This window comes from Pygoscelis adeliae, unplaced genomic scaffold (assembly GCF_000699105.1).
Source record: "Pygoscelis adeliae isolate BGI_AS28 unplaced genomic scaffold, ASM69910v1 Scaffold659, whole genome shotgun sequence".
In the NCBI taxonomy this organism is placed as follows: domain Eukaryota; kingdom Metazoa; phylum Chordata; class Aves; order Sphenisciformes; family Spheniscidae; genus Pygoscelis; species Pygoscelis adeliae.
Window position 1 is genome coordinate 66,357 of NW_008825546.1, and position 21,804 is coordinate 88,160.

Here is a 21,804-nt window from a genome sequence, read left to right on the forward strand (position 1 = left end):
TTCCCTCACTGGGGGGAAGGCTGGGTATATGAGCTTGTAACTCTTGCAGACTTGAAGTCTGACAGGCACTCTTCTCCTGTGTGCTTCACCTGTTTGGTTTTTTGTGTGATGAGCCCATGTAACCATGTGCATTAAGGCTTTCTTTTAGAAGAAAAGAGCTTGTCTAGTGAATCATGACAGGTAGTGCTGAGTGTAGAGGTACAGCTTGGCTTTATGGTGAATATAAAGGCATATTTAAATGCCTAGGTGAGCCCACTGGGAAGGGATGGTAGTGTGACTGAAGGAACTATGGCAGGTTTCTTGTAATACGTGTCATGCTCTAAGCCTTAGGTAAAGAGCTGAGGTGCCTTTCGTCTGTTATTAAAGCATGTGCTGTAGTATTTGAAAATCAGCTTTTTTGGTGGAGGTGAAGGAGTTTTTATGAAGGAGTGCTTGTGGATAACTTGACAGGAGGAGGCTGCCATCTGATATTTGCATTGCTTCAGCAGTTACTGATCACAGCGGTTTTGGAAGACAAAGTACTTTCTTTCGTAGTACAGGAAATACTGTGAACTGTAAGTGTTGAAACTTTCTGCAGATAAGTAAAGGTGGGGCGTGGGATTCTGAAATGTTTCAGTGACAAGTGTTTCTGTGTGCCTGCTTTGGAGTTTGGGGAGGGGCAAACGTGCAGAAACAGTAGCGTTGAGCAGCGGTGGGGTTTTTGAGTGACTGCACTAAAAGGCGCTCTTGTCCTGCTTTAAATTATAGGAGTGATATAGTGAGAATCAAGCTTAGTTTTCTTGCTGGCAGTGTTATAGGTATCTATCTAGGATACTGTTAATATCCATTACATTATCTGTCTGCACTAGAAATTATTAAAATGTCAATGTTAGCCTGCTTAAGTAACATGCTGTGCAACCCACAAATGATACCAAGTAGGTGGAACAGGTCAGCTTGATAAGCTCTCTTTTTTCTCCATAAAAGTGGCCATCCGCAGCTGGAGGAGATGGAAATGAAGCATGCCCAAGCTTCTGAAGATAGAGGATATAATATTTTATCTCAGATCTCATTCCACCTACATGCAACCCAGGATGGTGGAGAGGAGCAGTTGTCAGCCTTTCAAGAGTAGGAGGAACATGGCTATGCTGTGCTTTGCTGGCAATTAACCCCTAAAAAAGGAGTAACTTAAGGAGAAGGCTATTGTTAGGCTGCTGAAGTAATGGGCAGAAGCCTGACAAGTCTGCTGTAGCAGGGAAGAAGGAATTGTCTCCGTGGAGTGAATCGGAGGAACTGGGTTAGCATCCAGCACGAAGTTTGAGATTTTTTTTCACTTGCAGAGATCAAAGGGATGTGATGGCTGTTCCTGCTCTGGTAGCTTCCTGCTGGGATGTGTAACTGGATATAATGAGACAGGACTCTTCTTGATATCGGTGGTGTCTTCCAGAGCATGTGACTCCAAATAGTGCATTAGTGCTTATCAAATGTTGTAAACTAGAATGAAAAGTCCAGATACTCACATATGCACTTGTTTCATAGTGGCTTTCATTGGCTGAATCAAAGTAATGCAAGTTATGTTTCTTTCAAAATAAGCTTCTAAGTACTAAATTGTCTAAGCCATAACGTGCAACTGTTCTGTGTTTGTCTCTAGCTTGAGTAGCTGGTGGAGTAAAGATCTGCCTGTTGGATCCCATATGGGTTTTAACTCCCTGAGAAATGAGCTTCGTGATTTGCAATTCCACCCCTCTTCTAGATATTGGTGCCATAACTTCCCAGTGCTGTCAGGAAAACTTTCGGAATATGCCTAGCACTCAATTCACAAGAATTACAGCATGAATTAACTGGATTGTTAAAAGATAACTATTTCTTGTGGTGCGTCAAAATTTCAGGGTGATTACACGGCTTGCATGAAAGACCTAAAAGTGAAGTTAGTGCTAATTCAGGAATTTGAAATACTGACTTTTTACTGAGGCTTGCTGTGTCCAGTAAAGAACTGAAGACCTCAACTCCTAATGCATTACAACTTCTACCTTCGATGCATTAATCCTGAACGGTGCAGGATCGCTGTATCCAGGCTAGCATATTGACTTGCATGCATGTCAGCTTCTTGTGCCTGCTGCTCGTGGGATGGGCAAAGGCCACAAACTACAGCATTGTTTGGTGTCAACTGTCCTTGTTCGGAATGTAGATGGTAACAGAAACAGCCAAGACTTTGTCCCCATGCTTGGGGGTGAACAGTTGAGGAGGACTGACAGAACGTGCTTAATATCATAGAAGTCTAATCGTCAGCTAGAGCATGAGTAGCCCAGACCTGTTCTTCCCCTCATCTCTTTAAGTAGTGGTGTAAAGGAGGTGAAGGCCAACTGGCTGTAGTGATTCTGGGGGGTAATGTTTTATCCCATAAGGAAGGCCTCAAGTCAGTCTTTGCTCTTCCCTCTAGTTCTGATCAGCAGCCTGTAGTAGCAGTGAAGAAGCGTGGCGTTATTTTGTTGAAGCCAGTGGTATCTTCCACCTTTAGTCTGTTACGAAGCGTCTGGATTGTGTTGCTCTGTGAGCTAAAGGTGCTCTGTTCATCTTCAGTAAGTAGCAGTATGTGCCTAGAAGTGTGTTTGCACAGTGTGGAGCTGCAGTTCCAAGTGAGCTAGGGAAGAAAAGCACAGCAGGCGGCTTTCTGGAATGTTAACTGAAATGGATAAGCTATTTCTGGAGTCGTTATGTCCATCAAAAAGCACTGTTTTTAAAGGCTTAACTTAAAATACAGTTGCTGATACCGAGCTTTGGTTCGTCTTCTGAAACGCCTCTGAGAATCCTCATCTAAAGTTTAGAAAGTGGCAGTTGGTTTGACAGGCGAATGTGACCGCAAGTTAAGCTGTTAACTGGAGGTACACTCTGTAGGTCTTACTGGGGGGCAGCTGAGTGCTTCCGAGGCATTGTTCCTAGTCAGGGGCGTTAATGCTGAAAAGAGTTGCAACAAAGTCAGCTTGGTATGAACCAGTTTGAAGTTTTTCTGAAATGTGTGTGTGTATATATATGCATGAGTGAAGCAACTAATGACATTGTAGTAGCTGTGATGTAGCTGGTGGAACCCTTCCAAACTCTGATAAGGAGAAAAAAAAAACCCCAACCCAAACCCTGAACACAACTGCCTAAATAGGTGGTTCTTGCCCTTCCTTGGGAGAGTTGGGTCTCAGAAGACTTGAAGCAGGATGGCCTTTGTTAAGTGATATTGCAATTAAATTTGTACAAGCTGCTATATTGAAGTATTACCACTCCTGAAAAAGTTAATACCTTGAACAAGATTCTAGTGGAACTTAATTTTAGAGAAATTAGTCTGTTTTTCCTCTCAACTAGGAATGAAAGTGAAAAGCTGTAAAGCAGCGTTGATAGGATGGCTTGGGGGCAGGCTGTTGTGTTAGCTACTAGTCATGCCAGTGATGGAATGATAGCTTAAATAGTGTCCTCGGTAACACGTGCTGCTAGACCTTAAGTAGCATTAAAACTTTTTTAGAGAAATGAAACCAAAAATATTGAATTGCAAATACTTGAAAATATAACTTTGCAGTTCAGTGTTAGTTGAAAGTGGACAGAACATCAAAGAAGCCAAGCCTTAGAGAAAGCAAAGCAAGTTGTCTTTTGCCTTGCTCAGCACATCTCACTGTCACTTTAAGTGTTTGTTTTGCTGGACTAACTAGCTACAATGAAAATGAAGTGGGCTGTGCTGTTGAAGGCTTTCACCTGAGATGTTGATCTAGCTGATGCTTTGACTTTTGTGACATCACTTCATTGAATTATTCTCCAGTGTACGAATAGCATGGTAGTGGTCAGCTCCAGGATTTTCAGCTGTTAGATGTGTTGTGTGGAGCATTATAACTAGTACTAGCTGTGAAGCCTGAGCTTAGCATGGGAAATTATCCTGTCACCTATGGAATTAGCTTGAAGCTAGATTGAAATCAAAGCTTGGTGTTAGTCTGTGGCTCCTTAGGAAGAGCTGGGCGTTTGGAAGGGCAGTCAGAACAGAATAAGAATACCACCCTGACTGGGGTGTGTTCTTTATAGTGGGAGCTGTAACAGGGAACGTTCAAATGTTTGAACTTCTGAGACTGGATGGCAAGGCAGGCTGCCATGGGCTTCAACTTCCAGAACATGGCCTAGAAGACAGTGAATATCAGTGTAGGAAAGACTTGTTCTGATAATTGAACTTTGATATCTTTTAACTCTGTCTTCTTCCTTCCTGTTGTGTATATTGATCTCAAGCGGTATGGTCTGTGCTCCCCTCCGTTTGATTTTAGTCCAACCACTCTTGCATTTTCTGCAGAGTGACAGTTTCCACAGGGTTGGATAGGGCTTCTCCACAGAATCTTCTCTAGTGTGGTGGCTGGCGTGTACTTCTGGGGAGAATAAGTGGAAGCCTCCAGTGTGAGGGGAGCTAGAAAGCTCTTCTGCTTCATGGGCAAGCACATGAATGTTTAGCTCTTATAGTACTGTCTTTTTTATCTTCTGGCAGAGCTTTAAAATATGAAGCTGTGATTGCATTTTAACTTGGTTACAGGAAGAATCAATTTAAATGTGCTTTTCTGCTGGCTGGATTAGGTCACTGAGAAGGCTTGGGCTGATCAGCATACCTGTTAGATCCTGTGAGGTAGAAGCAGGATTTAGGTACTTGGTTTCTTGAGCTGGAGCAGCAGTACTGACACCTAGTAAACTCAAGGCTGAACATACGCAGGGGATATTGGATATCGAGCTGGGTTTTTCTATTGGTTTAATTTAGAACTAAAGTTACTCTTTACTGGTGCTATCTCTAGCAGATGTGCAGGATCTACCCTCTCAGCTCCTACTTTGTTTAGCCCTTACTGGGAAAAAGAATTGGAAACTGCTTTCCACTTTAATCTTAGCTTCCTACTTTTCAAGGAAACAACATTGTCAAGTAACTTACTACCTGTATGTGCTTCTCCCATGCTGTGAGTACACTATCCCCATGGATAAGAGTTCTACTAACACTATCCCCATGGATAAGAGTTCTACTAACACTATCCCCATGGATAAGAGTTCTCTCGTGTTTGTGGACTTTCTTACACTATTTTAAGAGTGTGGAAAGGTTTTTGTTAGGTAGGTCTTCATCAACTAGTGAAAAGCTATGCGTCGTGCTTTAACTGAGATTTCTGAAAACAAAATAGCTTGAAATAGAGGTCTCTAGCTAGGGTGCCTGTCCTTACGATGAGGTCTCTTGTGCGTACAAGTCTAATAGTCTCTAAGTATTTTTGATTGTTCTGGTACTCTACAAGGTTTAGTTCCTAGAATATATAGTCAGCATCGGGGGGAAGTAACGCACTTCAAGTTGAATTTGTGGAGGAAGGCTGCTGCATTGCCATAATTAAGTCTTTGTAGTTTTTCTTTCTAATGCTGGAGATCTATGCACTGGTATAGACATTATTTATAGAAACACTGTTAAACAGTTTTCTGTTGCCCTTTTGTGAGCCTTATTTGCTTCTCCAACTTTGGGACTAGAAACCAGGGCTATAATCAAAGCATTAATTCTGTAGTGTTACCTGAAAGGACAAAGCTTCAGGAAGAAATAAAAATAGTTTCTTTCCCCTATGCCTTTACAAGAAGGTTTTGATTCCTTTACCAACTGGGAAAAGGCAGGCTCTTGACAGAATGAAACTGTTCTCTCTAGTGCTGCTTTCTCGAAGTGCCTGGGGGGAAACGGCTGCCAGCCACCTGTGTGAGGAGAGGACAGAGATGCCTGTCTGCATGCTGAAAGGTGTAGGTTGAAACTGAGTCTGTGAAGACAAAATGCACTTGGCTGGCTTTCTGACTCCCCCTGGAGAGTGGAGCGAAGGCAGGACTTGCCTGCAGGGCCTTGCCTTTGCTATCTTCCCAGCTCACCCCTGTGAGCAGCCTTCTATGTAGGGGTGATGTGGATCACAAGCCTTCCAAGTCCTGTGGGTATGACTCCTCAGTTTCTCTGGTTTCACTGTTCTGCGCAAGTAGGATTGTTATTTTTTGGGGGTTTCTGTACAGCTGGTGGCAGGATTTCAGAAAACAGATGGAAAATCAGATCTTTCCTTGAGTCTACGTCATGTAGAGTTTAGCACCTCATAGGTGAAGGGTAGACTACTAGAATTTTGATTTCAGTTATTTAGTTGTTAGAAATGGTAGTTTAAAGCATTGAAGACTTGAGTGGAACTGAAGGCTGAATTAAAGAAATAGTAACAAAAAGACTGAGCACCCAGAGAGATTAGGAACAACTTATTTGCACCTACTGTAACACTGGAACTGCTTACGACTGTGGAGTCTTACACCTTTAACATCTTACAGTAGATGTTACATGGTAAGATAACTTTCAGTACTTTTGAAGTGAAGCCTCAATTTTGTTGTACAGAAGATGTTAGAATGACCTAGTCTACTAGTTGGTCTCGTATTAAGCTCTGTCATGTAACTCTTATGCTACCACTGTGTGCTTTCAAAATGAGTTAAGTCCTAAGCTGCTCATGGAAGTGGTTGCAGCTAGGTTTGGAACTGGTGGAATGTGTTTCCCTGAAATTTCCTATTTGGTAGTTAGAAGGGGACCAGCAGCCTGACTCCCCTTGTTTTCTCTGCAAGTAGATCAGGAAAGGGAGTAAGCTAGTTGCTGTGGCTGTCTGATTTCATCTCTTGTAGCTGTAATTGACCTAAATGTGTACCTGTGAAAGCTTTACTTAGTGCATTGCTATCTGTAAGCTTGTAATTGCTATCATTGAAACTTAAACCTGAGATAAAATGAGATGCTGTGGAGTTCTGCTGTTTGTAATTATACTGTTTGTTGCATCCTTGATAGGGTGTTTGCTCTGAGACCTTTTCAGACCTAGTTCTGGATTTGTTGCAACTGAAAACTCTCTTCAGTTTTACTTACCTCCAGCCTTCAGTGTCTTCTCTAGCTTTCAAAACTACTGTTATCAAAGCTGACTTTTACTGTTCTGTGGGTTCTCTATAAGTTCAAGCTTTAGAAATACTTGCCTATCTGTCATGCAAGTTTGCTATGGCCTGACTAGAGCAGAAACACCTCTTCTAAGTGTTGTGAGCAGATAGCTTTGATTTTATTGTTCTATTGGAGTTTTCCTTATTTCCTTTTTTCACTTCTGAGAACATATATGTTAGTGTAATGTAGGCATTGCTGAACTTTTGATCCAAGAAACCTGACTAAAATGTCTAAGCAGGTGGCATTTCTAGGTTATTTTGATTATTTTCCTTTAATAAATGGAAGCTGAAAGCAAGTGAAGTGTACTTAACGTAAACTTGCAAGTTTATTGCCTCTGCCTGCAGACCTTTTATGTCTTCCCATCTAAGCACTGTGCATGGTTTTTTGAGTGGATAAGCATTTCATCAAATTAATGACTAATCCTTATCAAACAAGTGTTCATCTTTACAATTAAGCGTTCCTGTTCTTTAATTGTATGGCGATTGGTGGACATACTAGTCATGAGTACACTTGAGAATTCAGATTCTTAATTTTCTCTCACTGCTGGTAGCAGGAATTTGCTGTGAGCAGGGCATTATATTCTGGTTGGATACCCATTATAATTAAATTATCATCTTTGTCTATGTTCAGTGAACCTTTCTTTGAGTAACTTCCAAAAGAATGCACCTTTTTGCGCTTTGGGAAAATCTGAACTCTCTGAGGAAAAAGGAAGAAGATGGAAGAAGGTAAATATTTTTGAGGTCTGCTAGGCTTTCCTTGTAGGTTTGGCTGATGGGTTATGGTCAAGGCGTAGTTGTTTTCTAATGCAGGATACAATAGCTTGCTTGTTTTCTTTTACTTTGGACTGGAATCTCTTAATCCCTTCAGACTCAAGCATGAGTATCACATGATTTGTAGGTGTTTGGTTAGTGTACTTCACTGCTGCAGAGCATCCCTGTACATAACAGATGAGTAAATTGGAACTGCAGAGAGAAGTGATGTGGAAACTTTTGATTTTGGAGATCCATGTCTAAGTGTTTAATATTTTGTTGCTGGGTCGTGTTCTGGCAAAACCAAGGGGAAGCATCTGGTCAGTTAGACTTCTAAGTAAGGAGATCTGCTTTAAAACTCCTAGTTCATGATAAAAAGGACTACAACTTCAATATACTGGTAGTATACCTATATGTTCAGTATATCTACAAATGGTGAAGCCATGTATTGCGGTATTTGGATGGAAACTTCCTTGCAGGAAAACTGTGGTGGTACAGCTAATCATAGGTTGTCCTTTCAGAATCTGACCATATGGGCCATCAGTGGATATATAGCTGTATAAGTAATTCTCATAAACCCTTATTAAAGTAAAAGAATTAAGTATTCATTAACAGATAATTTCAGAAAATAGTTGCTGCTTGTATAGCTGCACAATGGGAACAACATGCCTGGTCGCTGTCATGTTGCCTTCCCCCCTTCAGTTCTGCAGGCTCTAGTAGCTGGAACCAAAATGTCTTCCACATGTTAAACTGGAATTTTAGCTTTTAAATGACAGGATGAATGCTGATACTTGATGAGGGTAACTGCTAAACACTGATCTAGTGAGAGGAGTAGACGAGATGAATATGTTGTTGGGGTTTTCTAAAATCTAATAGGATTCCCTAAAATGCTGAAATATGGTTGTGAACTGAGGATGGTAAAAAAACCTCTTGTGATTTAGAAGATGCTGATCTTGACTCTTGGTGCTGCTTTTGCAGAATTTGGTATGTTAAGCACAAGATCACTGTTGCTTTGCTTAGAGTAGCTTCAGTAACTGATTCTACCAGCAGCTGAAGCCTGCTTCTTCCCAAGCTGTTTCACTTGCATCAAAAGAAAAGCAAAAATAATTGGGGAGCTCTAGCCCTGGTTGCTCTATACTTAGCTCATTACTCCAGGCAAATTATCTCTTGCTTCTCAAGTGTTGACTGGTAGGCCAGTTTAAGAGCTGTCTAGCTCTCAATTGCTAGGTCATTCTAACTCCTCTGCAATATTTTTATCACATAGGCACTTCTTCCTATGAGCTCTTGAAAGGCTGGCTATAACCTAACAGTGGAAGGGTCTAAGGATGGGAATTCTTTAGTAATCCACTGAGAGAAAAAACCAATGCCAAACCTGCTGTTTTAATCAACTTGGAGTAGGAAGCAATCTTGAAACCTGCTTGATATGATGCTTACCTGCAGAGGGTGGTTAGGTTCATTACTGTCACTGCAGTGGCCGATGCCTGAGCTGGGTGGGTGTGGTGTTCGTGTGGAGGACTCGGCCTGGAGAGTTGTGGGCAAAGGACGAAAAGATTTTGCTCGATTTGACAAGCGTAAGGTTGGTGTAACAAGGACAATAAGAGCTATTTCTTGCTTTCATTTTTTAAGGCTAGCTTTTTAATAAGCTGTTTGTCTAAGGTACAAGTTTAGGTGCTCCCATCCTTTCTGAGGGTCACACCCAGAGAGCAGACCTATTAAAATTAATAGTGCTGTTGCGTCATTCCTTAGACCGTGTGTTCTTATGCAGCACTAAGGTATGAAGACTTGTCCTCTTGCATAAGACAACTTGATTCATTCTGGTTGGGGAGGAAACAGTTTGGCAGCTCGCTAAAGAGTAAGTTGCATGCTGCTGTGCCCTGTAGCTTATTTTTCCTAAACATTACTATTTCAAGTTACGGTCTGGCTTTCTAAACTGTCTTAGCCGTATGTACAACTGCCTGAGACTAGACGACTGCTCACACAGAGGTAGTGACTATCTGGGCAGCTCTTGCTGAACGCAGTTCCTTACTGCTTCTAGTGTACTTCTTGCTCCTAGACCCAAATTGTTTGGCATTCAAATTAGAGGCCTAGTAGGGCAAAGCCTCATGTACTTGAACATATTTCAAGGGCCCCAAAAGTGCAATGTGACTTAATCTACCTTGTCTCAATTTCTAAATACTTTTAACTATTATTGGTTTTTCTGCCCCCTCCAACAAAACTCAGTTTTTACTCTCATCATAAACACGTGCTACCATGTGTCAATCCTAGCAGACCAAGCAGTGTACTGGTTAAGAAATTTTCTTAAAATACGCTGCAGATTCAGTAACATTTGTTATTGAGCTAAACTGACTTCACTTGCCAAAGGCAAGGAGTCATAAGTTAAAACATGCCTTGTCAAAAGAAGTCAGTCTTAAGTGACTTGCATCATGGAAAGGGCAAGAAGGGACTGAAGTTTTTTGTGCAAGAATTACCATATTGGAAGCAAGCAGGTGGGCTGGGGAGAATCTAGGTAAGCTTACAGTTTAAAGAAAGGCCTAATGCCAAAAAACCGCTCCAAAAGCCAATTTATATGCTTAAACTCCACAATTTTTATACTGACTCTTGCCAAGACAATTACAGAATTCCTAGAGCTAGTTTGAATTTCCAGACTGGGTTTGGAGTGCGGTAGCTGCTTCTGCAGGTGCAGAGAACACTCGAGTCTGTCCAGGTAGGTTGGTGAGTCTTGGTGGTTTTATTGCCGGAAAGATTTTTAGGAGTCTGAAGAGGTTGCTGTGGAGCAGATGCAGAGGTAGCCAGCTGGATTTTTTTACTGCTTGTAAAAGGTCAGCTTTTGAACTTTCATGAATTGATGGACAGTAAACTTTAAGCTGGTCTTGTGGCACCTATTTTCTAGAACCTCAAGTCTCCTGTTTGACTCTGGAAAACTTCAGAGGAAGAATAGGGTCCCTGTGTGGGGTTGGTATTCTTAAGATTTGCTTCATTATTTGTAGCTAACCAAAATGCAAAAGTTGAAGGAATACCCTAGGGGCAATTCAGAGAAGGCTTGTTCACCTGAATGAAGATCAATTGTGGTAAAACAACTCAGTGCATCCATCGTGTTTGCAAAAGAAAACACAATCAGCACCATATTTCAATAGCAATTAGTCAGGTTTTGCCATTGTATTCTCCCCTAGGTGACTTTATGCTAAGTATTGTTGCAAGACTTGACTTAGCAGAGTTTGTACGTGTTGAAACAAGTATGATGGCTTGAAACTTGTCTGAAGAATCTGCTGCTCGTTAGCTGACTTCTGAAGAGCTGCTTTACCTGTAACCCTTAAAATCATGCTGATGACTTGGTTACTTTGATTTTTTTAACACTTTTTAATAACACTTTAACCAGAACTCAAAGGGTTTAAACAACATAGTGATAGTTTATTGCATATAGGAATATGGAAGAGTTGTGAATCTTTCTGTGAAGCTGGGAATCCGTAGATCGTGCTGTGTGAGTGACAGCTCAGCCTCTATGTGGAATTCAGAGCATCTTTGCCATGTTATAAAAAGCTTGTGGCCTGGTGCTGATCTGTTCCTCCAACACAGAGCTTTTTATAACCTTTAAACTCTAAGTACAGAATAGGAATTTATCATGTTAAAACCTGCATTTGTTTAAAGAGTTAGCCCCTACTTATTCACCTGTGTCCTACATCTCTAGATCTTTGTTATTTAAATACCAAGGTGTGTGTCACTCTAAACTTACTGGGTAGGTAAGTTTTTCCTTTAACAGAAAGAAGTAAATGTGACCTGTAGCAAACAGCTGTGCCTATCTTGTTATACCTTTTTCATTCTTCAGTTTTGTTTACATACAGTGTTGAACTTCCAAACTGGGATTTAGGAGTTGGTCTGCCAGTGAGTTTTTGCCTGTGAAATCCTGGAGATTTGTCCAAATACTTCTGAGATGAAGAGTGTCGAACTTCAGCTTTATCTTGGAAGTGATGTATTTTACGTTGTATCTGATGTCAATTTTACAGGCTTTCTTTTTGGGGAGGAATGGGGAAAAGTCCTTACTAATGTCTCATCTAAACAAAATAGGCTGGGTGAATGCTATAACATATACTGGGTATATGGAATATCTTAAAAATGAAATGCTTGAAGTGTTGAATGGCAGGGTCTGAAGGCTTCAATTCTGAAGTAAGGAATGTCTTTCTAATTTGCCTAGTTAGGTTTGCCCTACTTTCAAGCCTCACTGGATTTTCAAAGGGAGAAGTAGCAGATTTTTTGTGTAAAACAGTAGACCTGAATTATATCCTTTCTTAATACTTTGAGGTAGCTTGGTGTAAAGTTTTTGCAGAAATGGTGCTCGTACTGAGCTGGTGGAATGGGAGTTAAGGTGAGTTAAGTGCATCACAGCTCAAATGTGGTTCTTTCTCTTCCTTCCAGTATTTTAACTCCTTGTCACAAGTGACAGTGTTCCTTGCAGACAGATTTGAGGTAGAAATTTGCAACTTAACCTTTGTTTCAGCGTTGCGTCAGCCCATTGCATCTTCTGAGTTTAACTTGCAGTCTTAGTGCTGTGTTCAGCATGACTAGACCGATACACTCTGAAGGGGGATTTTTAATACGGTGCTTCTAGACCAGGGTTGCCGCAAGTCAAGCGTTTATGAAGTGCTTCTGTAGGTAAAATGGTCTCTATCCTAAAGTTGCTGGCTTAGAACAGCCTTCACTAGGTAAGGTCCTGCTAGTGTGCTCTAGGATAGGTACAGAGCAATAGGCCTGCTTTGGGGATCATGCGACTCTGGAGCTGAGGATACCGTCTGCCTTACAGCACTGGGGTGTTGGCCTGAACTTCTGGTGCAGCAAGGCCTAAATGCTGAAAGGGTAGCCGTTCCTACTGGTTCCAGACTCTCTCTCAAAAATGCAGCTCCTGAAACTGCTCTGTATCTCAGTCAAACTGAGTTTGAAAGTGTCACCTGCAGAACATGCAACTCTCCTAGGGTTTGCCTCTACTGCTGCCTGGCACTGGGTTGTGTACCTGTGGTGCTACTTGCGTTGTGCTTGAGATTTATGCAGGAAGTAGGAGCAGACGTATTCCTTTTTCTCAGAACTATTAATTGTTAACTGAAACAGTTGAATTGCTGGGTTTTGTTTAGTATTTGTGGTAAGATTTGATATGTTATTTGATAAATGCTCATGTGTTTTCCACAGATAAAATGTGCTTAGTCCTTGTGGGTTATGGAGTAGTGGGTTATTAGATTTGTGGATGTTAAGGTGGCTATGTATTTAATTCAGTAGTGAGAACTAATGCACTGAAACTTCATACTGGAAAGTTATTCAGTAACTCTGTTTTTGTCAGAGCTGCAAAAAATAATGCTGGTGAACTTAGCAAGGTTAAATGAAAAACGTACAAAACAATGTATGTATTTCAGAGCTTGTTCCTAGAGATGTAAAGCCTTCATTGGTAACTGTACTCAAGCAGATATTCCTCCTGGCTCTAACAAGACTAAAAATTGTTATTCATGTTTAATACGTATACAGTTAGGACCTCTAGCTCTTATTTCTGAGGCTTTATTTTATCTTGACTGTAAGCAAAACGATTGCCTGTCAGCTTACTGTAATGCTGAAAAGGCATGATTTGCTTCAAACTTCTTGCAAGGAAAATGGAATATATGCATTGCCGTGTTTGCTCTGGTGTAAGTTACTTCAGAGTATTGGCAGATGTCTTCCATGAGATCGTGTATCGGTCTGAGGTAGAAGCTAGTCTGCTAGCACATTTAATCTATTTTTGATTTGTCAAGATCTCGAAGGTAGAAACAAAAAGCACTTTGTCCTGGCTAGCCTCATGAAGACTGACACTTGAATCACTCATTCTAGTTGTCTATTCACTTATTTTCTGAGCGTGCTGCTCTTGCTGAGTGAAGCGCATTGTTTTGTAGAAGTCACTTTCACTGTCTATGTTCAAAGGCTTTCACCTATAGGCTGAACATCTCATACTGGCAACTTCAAACGAGGTACTTGTTTGAACAGTTCCAAGTTCAGCCTCATCAGCATAAGTCAGTGAAATGTCTCTGGCAACTGGTAGCCCTTCTGTAAAATGAGGCTGTGCCAGGGCTGAATCTTACTGCTGCCTTCCATCAAATCCTTGATGCTGTGTCTCCTTTCCCTCAATCGAATGAGAGAAGAGTATGACTGAAGGTACTTTGATGCAGAAGAAGCTCTAGAAAGCCAGTATCTCTGGGGTTTTGGTGGACTCTCCAGAGAATCATTCATGCTTATTTATGCTTTGTTGCTGAGAGAATCGAAGTCTGACAGAATATCCTGGAAATATTGCATCCAGGTTTTAGGTTTATCATAATCTATAAAAAAGAACTATCTTCACTGCTAATCCCAAGTGTCTAGATACAGTAAAAAGTCTGAGTCTTTACCTTGCAGTATAATTTTCATGTGGCCATTTTCTGAAGCTGTAATCATTGTGGCTTTAAATTTCTCATGCATATTAGAGCTATGTGAGAATGTCCCCGAGACCTGCAGGTGATCATGAAGTATTCAGTTTATCTTTAAGTAGTTGAGCTTGGTTTCCTATTTATTTCATGCTTTTCATGTTTCTGTTTGCATTTACCTTAGTTAAGCAATAATTAACTCAAAGCATTGAACTGATTGAGTTATCATATTGGGAGAACCCTAATGTAATAAGTATTATTGCAACTTCCTGGTAACGAAAATTCCAGTGGTGGAATACCTGATTTAATTTTTAAGCTTTGAGAAAGTAGTGGTGGTGATAGAATGCCTTATAACTGACTCTCACTTAGGCAGCTACTTAATGCTAGCAAAAAGCTTGGGGTCTGTAGGAAGAATTACAGTGGCTTTACAGCAGTTGAGAATAACAGCTGTTTGTTATGTTAATTCAGGGAATGTCTGCTGAGCTGCTTGTTCTTTGCATTTGAACACCAAAGTGCGGTGTGCACATATGTTTTTTAATTACTGCTGCTTCCACAGACAGCCTGGATGACACTGTTTACTTCCTTCTAGTGATTCTGTCTAGATGTATTTAAGCTGGAAACTGCAGAGTTAAGGACACTTGGATATTGCTGTCCTGTCTTCCCACCAAACAACACAGCTGAATCAAGCATGTGTCTGTCTCCTGCAGCGGGTGTCCAAAATAGGTAAGAACTGATCACTAAGTAAAGAGTGTGGGCCTTTTAAAAAAGTGACAAGGTCATACACAAAATCTAGCTTTAGATGAGAAGAATCTTACTAAAGGTTCTTGTGCACAGCTGGTGTGGACATGGCACTAAGGCTGCTTCCAGTAAAGGTTAATCTCTTTTGGCTGCGGATGACTTTGGCAGTTTTCTTGGCATGAAAACTTGGTTAACCAACACTGCTGTAGAAATAGTATAGATACAGCCTCTTAAGACCCCACTGAAAAGCTCTGAAGAGCTTTGTCTTGATGCCTTGTGCAAGGACAGCTCTGACTCAGTGGGGAATGTAAGCACGGGATTAAACTTAAAGCAATATCACAGTACAAGTCAGAATTGTTAAGGCTTCCAGCCTCACAAGTGAGGGCATCGGTTCTATCCTGTTACCCTCTTAAATTGCATACTGTCTCAAAAACTTGTTTCTCGCCTCATTCTGTATTACTGTGCTCACTTTTAGGCACTGTTTTCCAGCTCTGTAGGCCGAAGCACAGCTGTATGCTCTGCTGATCAGCTGCTAGGTGAATGGGGCACTACCTGCTGGGTAAGCACCTCAAGACTTTCTGCTTGGCAGTAAGTGCTTGTGTGGAGATGACGATTCAAAGGCTCAGGCAGTGCCTGCACAGAGGTGCTCTTTACACAGAGGGAGGTGCTGTTTACTGGCAGAGCTGGGTGTTGATGCTGTTCTATACCAGTTCAGAAGCTTCTAGTATACTAAAGCCAAGTGTGTATATATATACACACTACATATGAGCCAAGTATACTATATACTGGTATACCAACTTTTGATAGATTATCTCACTGAATTTTCTATCAGTTTTACAGATACTGCTATGGGATTAGTATTGTATCTTAAAGATAGGTGTTTTGAGCAATTATTGAAGAATTTAAGCTGAATGCTTATAGAACAATAGTGGTTTTAGAGTCTAGGATAGCTTAACGGCATTATGGAAGATAGCTATCGTGTTAACAGAACCATTCTAAAAATACCTCAGCATTGCGCTCTTGACAGAGTAATTGTGATGCCAGGACTTGAATATGAATACATCTTACATGTGCACACTCATGTGAGAATGACAGAACAGCACATGCTAGGCTTGAAGAGTTTCTTTCAGTATGATTTGGTGTATGGTACAATTATCCTTTGCTTTTGATGCGTTATGCAGCTCAGTAATGCATGGCTGTTCAGAAGTGACTGCAAGCTGCAGGTTATGGGAAAATCTGACTCCCTCAAAAGAGAATGATTCTCAGTTTCTGCAGTCTGTCTAGAGAAAACGGCTTGCAAAGCTTGCATTGGGTTCTTTCATTGGGTATGATGTGTCAGGAAGATGGTTCTGTTTTTCCATCTGCACGAGAAGTCCATCTTCTAGCTTTGGTCTCTGAGGCTTTCTGTTTTTTTCTTAAGTTCTTAGCTTGCTTGTGTTCTAGTTTATTCTTCATCAGTCAAGTTTTTAGAGGGAAATACCTGGTAATACTTGCAGGCTTCTGTAATGGATTGGTAAGAACTGTTCACATGTCTGCTGCTTTCTTGTCTCTGAGCTTGCTCCTGACTGCGTAATTTAAAGGAAGTACGTGGATGTTCTGGACAGGAAGGAACATGTATCCCAAGAGTCAAACTGAAGGGCACTGCCTAGCGTAGCTGTCCTGATATCAACGAGGATGGACTTCCATAGTTATGAAATGAGTAAAATATCATCTCTCTAAATGTGGTCTTAAACTGCCTTGGCAGAACTAGAGTCTTTTAAACATACAAACTCTTCAGGCAATCTAAAGCTGGTTTTTTTTATTGCAGGCAAATGTCTTGATGACCTGTAAGGAGGACTTTGGTAGGCTGAGGGAGTCTTTCTTGCAGTTGTCCTCCTTCCTGCCCATACTAGCAGGAGATGGGTGTGTTTTTCACAGGGGAGTGAATATCTACTTCAAGTCATAAGGCATCAGGTTCTATAGTGAAAAGCATTAGTTTAACTAAAAGTGGAAGTGAGGTAGCCTTGAATGGCAGAAGACAGACTTGCCAATGACTGATGAAGGATCTATACCTTGCTTCAGATTTCCCTTTAAGTGTCTTGGGTTTCTGGTGGAGTTCAATAGGCAGGTTGACTTAAGGTAGTACCAGAGACAGGTGGGGTTGAGACTCCATAAAAGTGGAGGTAAGGCAAGAAGGAAATGTGAAGAGCTGACATGCTATTACTGCATTGATTTCCATCCCTGTGCAAGGTCTATACATGAAACGTATGCTGCTAAAAACCTCTGCCTCCTGTCCTCCCTTCTGTGGAAGCAAAATGACAGGCTTCAGTTCCTCACTCTTGCTGCTTTAATTCTTCCTAAGGCTGCTCTCGGAGTAGCTTTGCTTCATGCTCTGGTAGTCTTGCTTAAACTGTCGGTGCAGTCTGCAAGCCTTTCACTATGAACACCACTGGTGTAGCAGTTGATTGAGCACTGGAAGCCTGAGTAAGTATCACTGGCTGGTTCTCAAGTCTGACATCATATCCAAGAATTAGATGGCTCTCTTTCACCATGGGGATAATGAAATAATTCCTACTGTGTTATTCATTAACTCAATTTCATTCACTCATAAGAGGATAATGAGTATGTTAGAGGTGAACTTGCATAAGACTTCTGACATCCTTTTGATAAGATAAACAAGAGTTAAAGCTATGGCAGACAAAGTTTAAGCATGGCAGTGATGCCTCACAGAGGCAGGTGGCATGTGGTGTATTACATGTACTGACTTTAAAACTAATTTAATGGCTTTTTCTTTAATGGTTTAAAGAAAATAGCCTGCTTCTGAAGTTGTTGGAGAAATAACTAGTGCCCAAAGCCTGATGAAGGTCTTCCTTAGTGTGGAGGCTGCATGTGATTAAATGGCTGTACAAAAGGTGATGTCTAGCCCAGCATTGCAGTGCTTCAGGGCAGGTGTGGCAGCCCAACAAATAAATTGGGGGACCTGCAGCAATGAAAGTGCATGGGGGGAAAAGCATCTTGGTGAGGGACACTGTTCCTGATTTGAATAAAAATTTTGGTACAAGAGCCTGTTGAACCTTGTGGGGTTTCTAGTTTTAGCATTAATGTAGCTTGAGCATGTGTAAAATTTGAATATCCCTTAAATGTTAGTGTCATGTGCTCTTCCCCCATGTATGCAGTTTTGTCAGCTTAAAGTGCTACTTCGCAAGAGAACTCTAAAGGGGAGAAAGATTACCTAATTTGCTAAGGGATTTTCACTAACATTATGTTGACAATAATAAAACTGGAGAACTCTACCCCTAGCTTTAGGGTTGACCATTTTAAAGGAGGCTATGGGAATTAGGTATATTGACTCATTTTGGCTCTAATGTGAGTCCTTGGTGACCTGGGCTTCCTGATAAATACAGCTGTGGCTGTTGATGGAGCTACCATACCAAACGTGAGTACTGTTCTATTCTGAAGGCTAGCCAGGGAGTTCATCTCCCTCCGAAAGAGGTAAATCTGTGCTGTGCAATTGAGCCATAAACTAATATAATCAGATTAAGCTGTTTGTGGGAGGAATGATTGGATATTCAAATGTATTAAAACCCTGTTTGATGCTTTGACTGTTGCTGTGAGTGCACTGGCATCAGTAGTTTATCCCCACAGTAATAACTGAGGTCACTTTAAGCAGAGGCTGCAGTAGCCTTGGACACCTGAAGAAATCCAGAACTTCCAGGTGGCCCAGTAAGATCTTAAATTACCTGGTATTTGTAGAAGCACTGGGTGAGGGAATAGTGACTTTATCTGGGAAGAAGTTCTAGGTGGTGGTCTGGTGAGTCAGGTAGCTGCTATCCTGGAGAACTAGATGTGTTCCTGCCCTGTTGTGGATTGTGGTGCTGGCTATTAAGTTACTGGAAACTTCTACAGGTGTGTGCAGAGTTATGGTTTTGGTGTTAAACATGCATCTCCAGGCCTGAGTGCTCACCTCTGCAGCTCAGACCCCCAGCTAGTAGAGTTGTATTTCCCAAATACAGAGCAGAATACTATAAAAATTGGGAGTATTTGAAGAACTAGACTTTAGACATCTGTTCTGGGTACCAGAACTGGAAGATCCTTCCGATGCCTTGAACTGTTACTATGGTTAGTTTTTCAACCTTTTAAAAATACATTACTACCACTTAACCATATGGGACCATGTGAAAACTGGTAAGCACTGTGGCTCTTTAGCAGAAGAGGTGCTATAAAATGAGCAGTGTAGAAAAGATTGACTTGATTCAGAACTCCACACTGACTACAAGGTTTAATAAAAATGAATATAATGAAAAGTTCTGGGTTCAGGGAGTATTGTCCACCTAGTTCACTAAGTGAGGGTGGGGGTTTATGGGGAGGAGAGGATGGAGAAGGGAATTAGGGGTCATAAATATTCCAAGAGAAGCTGAACTAAAGCTTCACAGGTGATCATAGTCCTTGCATTTCCTAATGTGCAATTCTTCACTCTGTGCTTTTTATATATATGGACATTTTAAGATGCAATTTCAAGTTGATTTCCATGGCATGCAAGTAGTGAAAATATCTGCTGTGTCATTAATACATGGGTTTCAGGCTGTCAGCTTTGCCTCCCTTGTTTACTTTATTGTGCAACTTCCTGTAACAACCTTAACTCCTAGTCCAAAAATCCATCACCAAAGCATGCCTGCCCTGTCAAGGGTCTTCTCCCTTACTGCAGCATTTACACACCAGTGCTCTGACTTCTTGAGCTGTTGTATCTAAAGTAGTAAAATACCAAAACAGGCCGTTGTTTCTTACCTGTTCTTGGAAGATCTGTTTTTCAGCACCCGTAGTAATGGTAACTGGAAAAAAGAACATCTTCAGTTTATGTCAAGCTTTAAGTTGTTCAGACTGAACATGAGTTCAGCTGTAAGTGCTGCTTCATGGATTTCACTGGTTATTCTGGAAGCCTCTACTGTCAGGGAAGACTTTCAAAACAGTTCTGTCAGCTGGACCTGATGCAGAGATGTTATATTTCCAAGCTAATGACACAGATGGGGTACTTTTAATAAAACGGATATACCTTGGATCCTTGTACTTGGTTGGCAGACTAATTTAGGCTTGCCAAAGCTTTCCTACATAAAAATGTAATCTTTCATCCAGGAAAGGCGTTTGGCCATTTTTTGGCACTTGAATCTAGATGTACAAAACTGTATGCAAGCTCTTTCAGAAATAGAAGGCCTGAATACTGAGGTTCTTCCTACAGTGAACTGTTATCTAAATTGCAAATGCTTTTTCATCTCAGCTCTGAGCATTTGCTTTAGATCAGTCTTCACATGTAGATTTGTTACGCCAACTGCATAACCTCTTGAAATAAGGCTTATAATAAAAGTGAGGTAGACTTAAGTATTCTGAACATTGTTCTTATCCTTGTTGTTTTCCCTGGTTTTGCTCAGTGTGAAGGCTTCCTTTGCCTTTGAGTGTTTTTCTGAACTTAATTAAGATTCCAACCTTAATATTGGAACAGGTTGTCTAGAATGAATACGCTTGGAGATACTCAAACCTTGGCTGGACAAGTCTTTGAGCAATTTGGTCTAACTGGAACTGTGTCAAGTAGGGGCTTGGACTAATTGATGTTTGGTTGTCCCATTCAACCCAAATTGTTCTGATTTTTTTGCATGTGTAGCTATCCTGGTTCTTTATACTTTCCCCTTTGGACTTAAAGGGGCAGAAGTAACTTCGGTTTTTCTGTAATTGGATATTGAATCTCGTTCCTGTGACTGTTAACAGCACAGAAATCTCTGGTGTTGAATTTGAGTCTCTTTCAGAAGGAATGCTTTCTGTGAAGTTCAGTCCTCCTGGACCTGATGGCAAGCTTTGCTGCAGGCAGCTTTTATCTTTCTAGCTGCTGGAAGGAAAGAAATTCCTGCCCTTTTTTGGTTGACACCTCATAAGATCTTTAAGGAGATTCTTGAGTACCTGAGCAAACTGAGTTTCAGTATTGTGTTCATACGTTGTCGGCAGCTTCATCCTGCTTATGCCTCATGAAATGATGTTGTCAGTTGAGGTCAGGGTTTTTTTGCCATTTAATTTTATCAGGAGCAAAGCAGTAAACTAGCACTCAAAACTCAAGTACTAAACCTCTTATTGCTCCTTATTTATGTTGTATCTACTTTTTTGTCAAACCTTTCCTGATTCGCTTTTTGAATCTAAGGAAATGCAGTATTTTGGGTATTTTATCCTCATGTGTTTAAGACGGACATCTCTGAGTTCACGTTCAGTAAGTACAGACTTGGTTTTGCTGCTAAGTTGGTTACCAGAGGGTACTTCAAATTGAAGGATAAAGAATAACAGTAGACTAATTTAGTTGATCTTAATTATTTTGTACTGTGAAATGCTACTTCTGTGCATTTAATTGAAGCTTGATATCTGCAAGTCTCAGGTAAGCATTGAAGTGTTACAAATGTAGGTTGTAAAGATATTTTCATATCTTTACACAAGCTCGTGGACTAATATGCGCATGTTCTTGCATGTCTTTATAAAATACAACTTGAAGGGGACATGCTAAATTTACTGTAAGGATGGTTATAAACCTTTTTTATATTTCTTTAAAGGAAGGTTAAGTCTTTCTGGCTGATAACACTTCAAATGCAAAACAAAATTCAAGTGGATAACTGAAGTTTCCTGCATGCTGATGTACATTTTCTTTAAACTCTGGGATCAAACCATATTTAAAATAAAAATTACCTTACCTGATGCATCAATAACAGAATTAGCTGTTGAACTGCGCTCACTTCTACAATGCCTGTGGGAAAGATGTGGATGCATTGTGTTGCGGTAACTTGCTGAAGAGTCCAAACTTTTCTCTTTAAAATGATGATTTATCTCTTAATTACAACCAAGTCTTTTTTAGTAAACTAGGTTTGTTTTGTGTCATGCAGGGAAGGAGGGAATGTTCTCTAAAGGATAAATCACTCAAATGACTTAGGTTCTTTGTATTATTAGTGCTCTTCCTTCTCAGGTTTTGTTA

General features: G+C 40.8%; 1 protein-coding gene across 1 annotated transcript in view; it reads left to right on the forward strand.

Moving 5' to 3' along the window:
• The window catches only part of MTMR3 (myotubularin related protein 3), an 82,344-nt gene that overhangs the window by 197 nt on the left and 60,343 nt on the right, over positions 1 to 21,804 (forward strand). The gene's annotated exons all lie outside the window — the stretch shown is intronic.